This window comes from Vulpes vulpes, chromosome 5 (genome assembly GCF_048418805.1).
Source record: "Vulpes vulpes isolate BD-2025 chromosome 5, VulVul3, whole genome shotgun sequence".
Taxonomy (NCBI): Eukaryota; Metazoa; Chordata; class Mammalia; order Carnivora; family Canidae; genus Vulpes; species Vulpes vulpes.
In genome coordinates, this window is record NC_132784.1 from 42,203,229 (window position 1) to 42,215,906 (window position 12,678).

Sequence of the window (12,678 nt, forward strand, 5' to 3'; positions counted from 1 at the left end):
ATATATAAATATATTTTTTAAAAAATATTGATTTCTTTATTTGAGAGAGAGTGAACAAGAGCAGGAAAAAGAGCAGAGGGAGAGGGACAAGCAGACACCATGCTGAGCTCAGAGCCTGGTCCAGGGCTAGATCCCAGGACCCCGAGATCATGACCCAAGCCAACATAAAGAGCTGGAGGCTTAACTGACTGAGCCACCCAGTTTTATTTTTAAGCATCAGCCTTGTGTCATTTACTTTGTCTGCCTTTGATACTATGAAGTGTCCCTGATACTAAATTGCATGTCATGTCATGGGCACAATATACAAGCTGCTGACCATTGTAAATAAAAACATCGCTAAACTGTCTTTAATTCTGACACATGGAGTCAGAGATGAAACACACAGTGCTTGTTTGTCTCTCGCTACCAAATCTTCCTAATCAATGAAATATTTTCGTACTTCAAGCACAGCAGAAGGAAGGTCAGGAAAATGTTCTTAGAGATGCTTATCAGAAAACCCATTCTTACAAGTAGACAACCAATAATGAATATTGTTGGCCACTTCCATCAAATTGGCACAAGTGATAAACACACTTTCTATACATCAGTTTACTACTCAATATGGCAATCTGAATATTTTCTAGTCTTTTCAGACTAAATTGGAGTAGATGTTGATTAAAGGATACTGCGGTGAATTATTATTCACCCCATCACTTAATTGTGGCTAAAACACACCGACCAGTGAAGAGATGGGCATCATATAGGCATTTCTGGTTGAATTGAGAGCCTCTCAGGTGGGGTGAATAATAATTGGGCAGATGGAAACAGACATTTGACCTAATCACAAGATGAAACCAAGGGCAGTTGGGAGCTGTTGAGTTTCACACTGTTTGGGAGGCTTCCTTTTGTGTAAGAACAGAGACCACAGCTTTCTGCAGATCATCCATTAATTAGCAAGATGTCTGTCCTCCTTTGGCATTCCTGGTATTTCCCAATTACAGTATATTTTACAGTAAATATTTTTAGGAATCACTTAAAACTAGCCTCCGATTTACTTTTCTGATATTTCATTTTTTAAGATTTTATTTATTTATTTATTTATTTATTTATTTATTTATTTATTTACTTGAGAGAGAGAAAGAGAACATGAGCAGGGGGAGGGGCAGTGGGAGAGGGAAAAGCAAACCCCCTGCTGAGGGGGAAGCCCACAGTGGGGCTGGATCCCAGGACCCTGAGATCAAGACCTGAGCCAAAGACAGATGCTTAACGGACTGAGTCTGTAGGGACACTGGGCTTCACCACTGCCATGCTGGGCTCTAGGGGTCTTACCCTTGGAAGGGGAGACTTAAGGTTGCAGTTGGAGTGTGTTCGTGGATACTGGGGACAAACACAATGAAGTTACTCCTCATGCTACTCCCCAAAGCATGTACCAACCCAGGTACCTTGGCCTTGGTCCTGAGCTGGCTTCTGCAGCTGATGTCAATCCAAGTAGCCACCATGTAAGAGAAAAGAATTCCCTTGGCAATAGATTCGCAGGGCATTTGGGCAAACAACTGACGTGCTGGAATTAGCTCTTTAGTGGCTTGTGAGAGCCGATGGTTAACATCCCTCCCCAGCTCTGAATTCACCGATGTCACATTAGTGGCTTGAAACGAGTCATAGTGGGAATATTTTCGCCACAGATACCGGCAAACACTGAAAATCAGGGCATTCTTCCTCTTTTCTCCCCCTAATCCCGTTAGCAGTTTAAAAATAATCACCAGCATACCAATATTCTTATTTCATTAAAGAGTGAAGAAATCAGAAGCTAAAATACGATCTACTGAGTCATGTCCACTTTTTTTGCCAACAAAATGGAACATTTGCATCATTATCTGAGAATATGTAAAAAGAAGGAAACTTGGATTTCTGCCAAAGAAATGGCCTTTTTCTTTCTTTCTTTTTTTTAGTTGTTAGGCGCAAAGCTATATTAAGATAATTCCTCTTTACTTGTTTTCTAATTAAACTAATTGAATTCAGAGTGTCTAGGGGAAGCACAAGACACATTCATCTCAAGGAGACGATGGTCTTGAAGCCCATCAATCCTCTTTAGAGTGCTAAGAAGGCAAATCCGAGGATGCCCATTCTGCAGCAGCCCGGACCCACCCCCCCACTCAGAGTCTGGCCATCTCCAGGAGTCTCCTCCTGTCTTGTTTTGAAAGGACAGTTATCAGGGAGTCAATTCTTTTTTTTTTTTTTTAAGATTTTATTTATTCATTCATGAGAGACACACACAGAGAGAGAGAGAGAGGCAAAGATGCAGGCAGAGGGAGAGGCAGGCTCCATGTGGGGAGCCTGATGTGGGGCTTGATCTTGGGACTCCAGGATCATGCCCTGGACCAAAGGCAGGTGCTAAACTGCTGCGCCACCCAGGGATCCCCCAGGGAGTCAATTCTTATTTCATTTTTACAGCATCTGTGAGGTCAAGATTTAACCCTTCCCCATTCCTTTCATGGCCTGATTGAACACTTAGACACTCTCCTCTCTGCTCCAACTTGCTCGCAAGTTGGCCACAGCCACACTGGTCTTTCTCCCTCCTTGAAATCCTCCAAGCCCCTTCCTGCCTCGGGACCCTTGTACCGACTAGTCTCACTGCCCGAAATGGTCTCCCATAAATGTCCACATAATCCTTCTTGTCATTTTATTTTTCTCATAGCACTTTCCAGTCTCCAAAGCTATCTTTTTTTTTTTAAATTTTTTATTTATTTATGATAGTCACAGAGAGAGAGAGAGAGGCAGAGACACAGGCGGAGGGAGAAGCAGGCTCCATGCACCGGGAGCCTGATGTGGGATTCGATCCCGGGTCTCCAGGATTGCGCCCTGGGCCAAAGGCAGGCGCCAAACCACTGCGCCACCCAGGGATCCCCCCAAAGCTATCTTATTTATTGTTTGATTAATGGTTTGTTACCTGTCTCCTCTCATTAGAATCTAAGCTGCATGAGACCAGGCACCTTGTCTATTGGATCCCTAGCCTCCAGGACATGTGCTACACATGGTGGCGGTTGATTTAATGAATAACAGCAAGGAACTGTGCTTTCCAGTTGAGGAAACAGGTTAAGAAACTTGTCTAATTCCACACAGCTATTAATTAGCACAAGTACATATTTTTTGCACAGCCTTATAATAAGTCATCTGCAGTTCCTCTAAATATCAGTTATTTCCCAGGTGTTGGAAAATGTCAAACTGCTTTGCTCTCCCTTCTACATAGTCGACAGAAACCATTTGATCGCTTTCAAAAGTCAGTTCAGGCCACTCCAGTCTTGTTAGCATCAGGGCTGTCTGGGGTTTCCTCTCTGGTCTTTGATGTGAGGAGCCGGGTGATGCAGCAGCCACCATGCTCAGAACCCACCCCAGCCGGCTTCTCTCTTAGCGGGGTGCACCATCCTAGGGAATGCCATTCTTTTTACAAAGTGGCTCCTGCAACTCTACTGCGGACTATTGGCTGTAGCTTACTTTTACAGCTGACTGCAATTTCATAGACATTGGTGTGTCCATTTTTATTGTACTTTCTCCTTTGACCCCTTAAGCCCTAAAAATGCTGATCTTATATATCCTGACCAATCTAATTAGCTCCTTTTAACCACCAGATGTTTTCAATAGGGTTTTCAAGATGTTCCCGAGAAGTGTCTTCATTCAGATGTCGGGAGCTTACCGCACTTACCGCGGGGTGTGTGCATTGTAAGTCCGAGGAATAAGCTTTAAAGAAACACAATTTGGAAATCCTTAAAGTTTTCTGAGATGGCTTGAGAAAACAAGCAGGCATCACTTTGTGCGTTTATGCTATCTTTCTATAGCTCTAGGAATTAGACACCATCTAAGAACAATGTCTGTTTTATGGGGAGAGCTGACAACAGTTTTCCCAGGAGAACAGTGCTTCAGAGTAAGGTAAAGAAACTGAATTTGGGTACGTGTGCAATTGTTATCCTCGCTGTGCTACTTTTGGTGGGGTTTGAAAACTTTCCCTAATACATTTTTTTTCCACAAAAGAAAATCCAAGATTCTGAATCTGAATTTCATTTGTATATCAAATTTTATTGCATCCTGCAAGCATCATTTTTGTAGCTCTACAAACTGCTATTTCTAACGTAGATGAAAATCGAAGGATGATCTAGACATTCCACTTCCAGGTGGAGCTGCCCCCAATTTCATTGGAAAAAAGCGTGAGGCAGCAGCTATAAGGTAGCCAGAAAAGCAGAATCAACCCAAGTGTCCATGGATGGAGGAATGCATAAACAAAATTTGGTCTATACATACAATGGAATATGATTTTACCTCGAAAAATGAGAGCAATTCTGACATTTGCTACAGCATAGGTGACAAGTGAGGACGTGGCGCTGAGTGAATGTAACCAGTCAGGAAAGGAGAAGGATCGTGTCATCTATTCATATGAGGTTTGACTAAAAGTAGAAAGGTGGCTGCCAGAGGGGGTGGGGTACAATGGGGAGATCATGTCTAACGGGTTCAGAGTTTCAGCTGGGGAAGGTGGAAAAGTTCTGGAGCTGGAAGGTGGTGATCATTGTTCAGCATGAATGCACTTCGTGTCACATAAATGGGGAATGTGGGGGGTGCCTGGATGGCACAGTCAGTTGGGGGTCAGACTCTTGATTTTGACTCAGGTCATGATCGCAGGGTCGTGAGATTGAGCCCTGCGTAGGGCCCTGAGCTCAGCGGGGAGTCTGCTTGAGGATTCTCTTTCCCTCTCCATCTCTCCCCACTCACATGCTCTCCTTCTTTTTCTCTCTCTCTAAAATGAATAAATAGGGGCACCTGGGTGGTTCAGTGGTTGAGCATCTGCCTTTGGTTCAGGTCATGATCCCAGGGTCCTGGGATCGAGTCCCACATCGGGCTCCCCATAGGGAGCCTGCTTCACCCTCTGCCTGTGTCTGCCTCTCTCTGTTGTGTCTCTCATGAATAAATACATAAAAATCTTAAAATAAAAAAAATGAATAAACAAATCTTTAAAAAATAGTGAAAGTGGTAAATTTTATTTGTGTATTTTACCACAACCAAGAAATAACAGTAAGACTTTTTTTTAAAAAAGAAAGAATAAAAATAAAAAATAAATAAAAATAAATAAAAAAAGAAAGAATAAATACCCAAATGTAGAGAGAGTCCTTGCTCTACTACAGCAAACCCCTCAAAGTTTGTTTGCATTCTTTTTTCCCCCCAATTGTTATTTGAAGGAGTGACATTATAATCTTGGGGAAGGAATTTTTCCCAGGTTTTCTAGGGATGGATGCTGTGACCGTATGGGGATATGTTTTATGTCTCTAATATCTGGATGTAACATCTGTTGATAGAGCTTGTGATCAAAATATGGACTGGCCACGGAGATGAGGAAAAGGAAGAGGGAGACAGAAAGACCCCAGTGGCCCCAAGCCCATGAGCAGCAGAGCATTCTGGGTTTAGCATGGGGTTGGACCTGAAAATCCACACAAAACACTATTTTTGACTTGAACGCCTGGGAACACCACTTTTTAAAATGCCTATGAGAACGAGACACAAATTGGTCCTCCAGAATTGCTGTGGTTAGACAGTGAGCATATTTATTTCATTTTATTTTCTTCATTGCATTAAGAAGTGTGACGTTTTTGTTGAAATGTTTAGTTTTTGTGGGAGTGATATTTATATACTGTTTAATGCTTTGAATTCTTCTTGTTCAACGTTGCTTAATGCTTTGAATTATTACATGAAAATTCTACACATGAACACAAGAATATGAACCAAGTACCTGTCCGTTATTTAAACTACTGAGCAGAGAAGAAAACGAGAGCCTAAAATTAAAATGCATGTGAGAAATAGGGGAAGGGGATAAGAGGATTCTATCTTGATGAGCACTGAGTAATATATGTAACTGTTGAATCACTACATTGCACACCTGAAAGTAATATAACGCTAAATGTTAACTACACTGGAATTAAAATTTTAAGAATTACATTATTGGGGCACCTGGGTGGCTCAGCCTGTTAAGTATTTGACTCTTGATTTTGGCTCAGGTCATGATCTCAGGGTCCTGGGATGATTGATCCTCATTCTGGGCTCCCTGCTCAGCGGGAGACTGCTTCTCCTTCTGCCTCTTGTGCTCTCTTGCTCGCTCTCTGTCAAATAAATAAGTAAAATCTTAAAAAAAAAAAACTTTGAATAAAATAAGATACATAAAATCTTTTAAAAATTTCATTAAAATAAATAAATAAAATGCACGGAGAACTCCAAACTTAATTTCATCCATCGGTTTCATCCTTTCTTCCTATAGTACCTCTTTCACTAGAGCTACTAACAACTGGAAGAGTTTGTTCATTCTTCCCCCAATATTTAATGATAAAATATAAAACATGCGTTAAGAACACTTAAAAATAAAAAAAAATTTAGGGCAGCCCGGGTGGCTCAGCAGTTTAGCGCCGCCTTCAGCCCAGGGTGTGATCCTGGAGACCCGGGATCCCACATCAGGCTCCCTGCATGGAGCCTACTTCTCCTTCTGTCTCTCATGAATAAATAAATAAAATCTTTAAAAAATAAATAAAAATTAAAAAAATTAAAAGGAACACTTAAAAATATACAATAAAGTTCAAAGAATTATAAGCACCATGTATCCATCCCCTAGATTTTAAAATTAGTATTTTGCCATATTGTTCTAATATATCTATTTATTCATCTATCTCTCTATCTGTCAGTCTCTTGTATTTTTTAGTACTTCTTTTTTTTTAAGATGTTATTATGAGAGACACAGAGAGAGAAATAGACACACAGGCAGAGGGAGAAGCAGGCTTCCTCTAGGGAGCCCGATGCGGAACTGGATCCCAGGACTCTGGGATCACACCGTGAGCCAAAGGCAGATGCTCAACTACTGAGCCACCCAGGTGTCCCCTTTTTTGTACTTCTTAAAGTAAGTAGCAAATTTTGGGGCATTTCACCTCCAAGTGCACAAATGCATGCATATCCTTAGCTAGAGTTCAATATTTTTTAAGGATTCTCTTTTTCGGTAAATAGACACATACATGCATCTTAACACACCATTTAATGAGTTTGACAAAACTGTGTACCTTAATATGCTGTTTTATAGCAAATCCCTATCAAGACTTGGTACATTACTGGGGTGCCTGGGTGGTTCGGTCCATTAAGCATCTGCCTTAAGCTCAGGTCATGATCCTAGGATCCTGGGATCCCGCCCTGCATCGAGCTCCCTGCATCCAGCCTGCTTCCTCTCCCTCTCCCTCTGCCTCTTTTCCCCTGCTTGTGCTCTCATTCTCTCTCTCTCTCTCTCATGCTGTCTCTCTTTCTCTCTCTCTCAAATAAATAAATAAAATCTTAAAAAAGAAAAGACATAGTGCATTACTATCATCTCAGAAAATTCATACATACCCTCCCCACCCCTTCCCAGCCAGTGCTCACCACCATTGAGGCAAATACTCTTCTGGTATTTTTCACCAGACACTGGTTTACCTGTTCAAGAATTTCTTATAAATGGAATCATACAACACGTACTCTTTTGTGTAAAACTTCTTTCACTCAGTGATTCATCCATGTTGTTTGGTGTATCATTTGTTTTTACTGCTTAGTATTTCATTGTATGAATATTCCATCTTTGTTTATTCACCTGTTGATGGACACCTGGACTGCTTCCACTTCCTGGGTATTATGAATACAGCTGCTGTGAACATTCTTGGACAATTTGAGGACATGTACTTTCAAATCCTAAGCATGCAATGAATGCTAGGTCAGGGATAGTGTGGTTTCGTCTGTTACTTGCATATGAAACTGCCAGAGCACTTTCTAAAACTGGTTGTACTATTTCACACTCATCCAGTAACATAGGAGAGCTCCAATTGCTCCACATCCTCCCTGGCCCTTGTCAGTTTTTACAAACGTTGGACCATCTAGTGGGTCTGTGGTAGGATCCTATTCTAATCGCTTTTAATGTTCACTTCCCTGACAATCACACTGAGCTCCCTCTCATATGCTTGGCTGTTTGTGTGTCTTCCTTCATTAAGTGTCAGCTCAAAAAAGCCAAAAAACAAAACAAAAAAAAAGTGTCAGCTCACATCCTTTCCCTCTCTTTTTGTATTGTTTTAAACATTTTTTATTGTTGGGTTGTAAGAGTCTTAAAAATATCTTTATGTAAGTTAGAGATATATTTATATCTAACAAAAAGACTGGAATGGGGATATATAAAATATAAATTGATATTTTTTTCTTTGTGGATAAGATTTTGAGAATTATTTCTTTTCAATAAACCTGGGGTTATTACTCTCATGAATAAATAAATGCAATCTTAAAAAAAAAAAAAGAATTTGTCAAGTTCAAATTGAGACACTAAGTTGTCAACTGTATTGGCATAAAGTTCTCCGAAACGTCCCCTTCCTAGAATGTTAACAGCCGTAGGATCTGCAGTGAGCGCTGTCTTTTGTTTTTGATGTTGCTATTTTGTGTTCTTGGTCTTTGCTTTTCTGGACTGTCCATTTTGTCGATCCTCTTAAAGAACTAACTTTGGGGCTTTAAAAAAATGTTTTCTTTCTATTTTCATTGATTTGGGCTCTTATATTTATTTTTTCCTCCCTTCTCCTTGCTTTGCTGTGTTATGTTTTTACGGGGAGTATTTTGGTGTGTTTGTTTAGCAGTCTGCAAACTTGGCTAGGTATCAGCCCTCGACTGTCTCCCCTGGATGGGCAGCAACAGACTTCAGTTGCTGACCTTAACTGGGCTGCTTGGATCTGCGTGATGTGCACACAGGTCAGGGATTAGCCAGGATCTTGAACAGACTTTATACACAGAATTAGGACCATCCTCCTCTGGCTCTGTCCCTTCTGGAAGTTTCTCTTTCACTTTATGGCTACTCCGGTCTCCCAAAACTCTGCTGGCTCTTTGAGCCAATAGGGCTGCAGGTTTTCTGAGTTTTAATGGTCTTGGCTTGACTGGGGTCTGCCCTCAGATGAAACCGGTAAACAAAGGAAAACTCACTGGTGCTTCTTCCTTCTTCCAAGTGTTAATTCAATTTCCCTCCAGCATGAACCTGCTTTTGGCTGCTCTCTGGTGCCTTTGGGCTGTTGTTTCCTTTGTATTTGTCAAGAGTTTAAAGTTGTTTTTAAAGTTGTTATCTGCAGGAGGGTTAATCCACTGGGAGCTAATCCTTATCAGAAACTGCAAACCCAGTTTGTTCATTTTTAATCTCACTCCTCTCCCTGTCTCGTAGGAGGCGATTTGGCCAGATTTCTAGCGCCGGGAGTGGAACAGAAGTGCTTCTGCAACTCACAAACTGGATTACCTGGCCTCTGAATAACTGAGTTTGCTCTGCCAATACTCTTTCCAAAGAAGAATCCCTGTTTCCTTCTGCTGTATGGGCGTCTAGCTAATGGAGACCTGAGCAGTTCTAGGCAAAATTGGAAAGCCCATTTGTTTTTCTTAAAGATTTCAATTTTTTTTTATTTGAGAGAGAGAGGGAGTGAGAGCAAACGAAAGGAGGGGCAGGGAAAAAGGAGAGGGAGAAGCAGACTCCCTGCTGAACGGGGAGCCCGACTCAGGGCTCGATTCTGGGACCCCAAGATCACAGACTGAGCCAAAGGCAGACGCCTAACTAGTGAGCCACCCGGGCACCCTGGAGAGTCCATTTAATTTGTCTTCTTTGGGGGATGACTTTTCAATAAACCTGGGGTTATTCTGTTTATCTTGTGTCAGGATTTGCAAGGTGTATTTTTTTTTTCAAATAATGTGTCAAGTTTGGGATCCCTGGGTAGCTCAGCAGTTAAGCGTTCTGCGTCTGCCTTCAGCCCAGGGCATGATCCCAAAGTCCCGAGGGGTCGAGTCCCCCATCAGGCACCTTGCAGGGAGCCTGCTTCTCCTTCCTTTGCCTGTGTCTCTGCCTCTCTCTCTCTCTCTCTCTCATGAATAAATAAGTAAAATCTTTTTTTAATTTATTATTATTATTTTTTAAGATTTTATTTATTTATTCATGAGAGACACACACACACAGAGAGGCAGAGACACAGGCAGAGGGAGAAGCAGGATCCATGCAGGAAGCCTGATGCGGGACTTGATTCTGGGTTTCCAGAATCATACCCTGGGCTGGAGGTGGCGCTAAACCACTGAGCCACCTGGGTTGCCCTAAATAAGTAAAATCTTAAAAAAAAAAAAATTGTCTTCTTGGTATTCATTCTTCAGCGTTCCTCCCAAAGGGTCATTATGGCTCCTTGCACCGGGGCTAGAAATGTTCCCTGGGCTTCTAGATTTTTCTCTTCGTGGACAACCTTCTAGGTCCCTTCTAGTCCCTACCAAAACCCTCTGTACCCTTTTTTCCCCCTAGGGCCTGTCGTCCCTTTGCTCAGGTGGAGGTAGTATAGGGACAGAAACCTAGTTCTGTGACAGTAAAAATGGGCTCATGTGCTCTCTTTCACAAGATAAATCTATAGTTGATACCGACCACCCTGAAACCATAAAAGGTGAATCACAGAAGGTAAAGGAATCCAGCCTCTTCATTTTTACTCTCGAGAAAATGAATTTCCAGAGAAGATAAATGACTTGGTCAAGATCACACACTCGCAGGACTGGGGCTGGAATCTTAATTTCCTGGCTCCCAAATTGGCTCAAAGGAATGGCTGCAAGCATAGAATCCAGTGGCTGGTGTGGAAGCTAAGGTAACCTCAGTTTTCCACATGGCAATTCATTTTACCACCTGGAAAAGAGAAAACTGAGGGGAACATCATCAAAGGCCTGAGTGGGGGTTCAGGTTATCTGCACAGCTCCGCACAAGGGAACCTTGACAAATGAGTCCAAGGGACAGCCAGTTTCCATGTAAGACAAGAAAGGGTTTTCTAGCAACTAAAGGTGTCCACAAATGGAAGGGGGTTAGTGGCTGAATTCTCTGGAAGTGGCAGATGGTTAATTCTGAGGCTTTTAGATAAGGTTGAGTTTGGGTCTTGTGAAAGGAGTTCCTTTATTTATGGGAGTTTAGACAAGGTTCCCTCATAGTGCTCTACAATTGTTGGGTTTTCTGTTTTGGTTAAAGGACACCCTTTTGTGTCCATGACATGGCCCGGACACCAACTATCTCTAGAAGGAAAAAGGCCTTCTGAATGCCCCAACACAGGCCCTCCCTGCCTCAACCCCCCACGTCCGTGTCGTTTGGTGTGCCGTGGTGGGTTTGCTATGGTGTACTATGTATGGGGTTGCGTGGCGTAACGTGGTGTGATGTTTTGGGATACGAGAGGCATCCGACAACCATGACAGTCTTCTAGGAGCTCCACAGCTCCACTGGGATACAGACCAAAGGGCATCAGAGTAACGCTGAAGTCAAGAGGACGCGCCAGTGCAGTGACTTCCCTATCTGCGCTGGCTGCATCTTCTAACAAAGCAAGTCTTCTGTCACAGTATTTTATGTCACAACCGAGTATAGCGTTGTGACACAACACAGGGCCACATGCATCCCCCATCCGTCCCACTCATTCTGTCCATTACGGGGCAGAGTCAGGCACTGACCTGAAAAGAAATTTCATCCGTTATTTTATAGTTTTAAACATTTTAAATATTTTAAGTTTCCTGCTATAAAACAAGTCACCAATCACATGCCGGTTCGGATAAAAAGACAAGCATGGTTTTAAAATATGTCCATGGCATCCGGGGCTCATGGATACTGTGGCCTGAATGTGTGTCTCCTCAAAGTTCATATGCTGGATTCTAACCAAGGTGGGGTCTTTGGGGGGTGTGATTAGGTCATGAGAGCAGAGCCCCCATGAATGGGATGAGCGCTCTTATAAAAGAGGCCCCACAGAGCTCCCTTGCCCCTTCCATGGTGTGAGGATAAAGGGCTCTCACCCAGTTGTCTTGGCACCCTGACCTCAGCCTTCCAGCCTCCCACACAATGAGAAATAAACATTTTTTTGGTTTATAGTCACCCAGTCCGTAGTGTTTTATTATAGCAGCCAGGATGGACTCTGTAGTGGACTTGAGGACTCATTAGCTGCCGGCATTGCTCCAATATTTTCCCAGGGACTTCCACGAGGGCTAAACTTTTCCAAAAACCATAGGTCTTAGACTCCTAATGAGTTGTTTTATTTGCATATTTTCACAACATGAAACCTTTCCTTCTACAGTACATTCAGGAACTCTGGTACTAGGACAGGTTTGCCCCTAGGCTTCTGATCTTAGTTCTTTCCTCTGACTGAGCGGTTCTTCTTGGTAAAAGCTGCCTTTGGGGGCACCTGCGTGCTTCAGTCGGCTAAGCACCCAACTCTTTGATTTTGGCTCAGGTCATGATCTCGGGGTCTTGAAATCGAGCCCCATGGTGGGCTCCATGCTCAGCGGGGAGTCTGCTTGAGACTCTCTCTCTCTCCTTCTCCCTCCGCCCTTCCCACCCCCATTCTTGCAAGTGAGCACATGTGCGCGCGTGCACCTTCTCTCAAGTAAATAAATAAATCTTTAAAAAGAAGAAGCTATCTTTGAGCGTTATTTCTTCAATGAACAGATTCACTGAAAGGCTAGTATTTTGCTTTGGTTTGGTTGGCTTTAGATAGCTCTAGATGTTTCCGAGGGAAATATTCTAGGTCTTTTGAGCAATTCTCTTTGAAAGAGAGCAAGTGTTGAGGAAATCCGTGTGCCCCCTGGAAGACTGTGGCGCAGAATAAGGGCGGCATGATTTACTGGAAGCTAGTCTGCAGCAGAGGGATGGGGAGG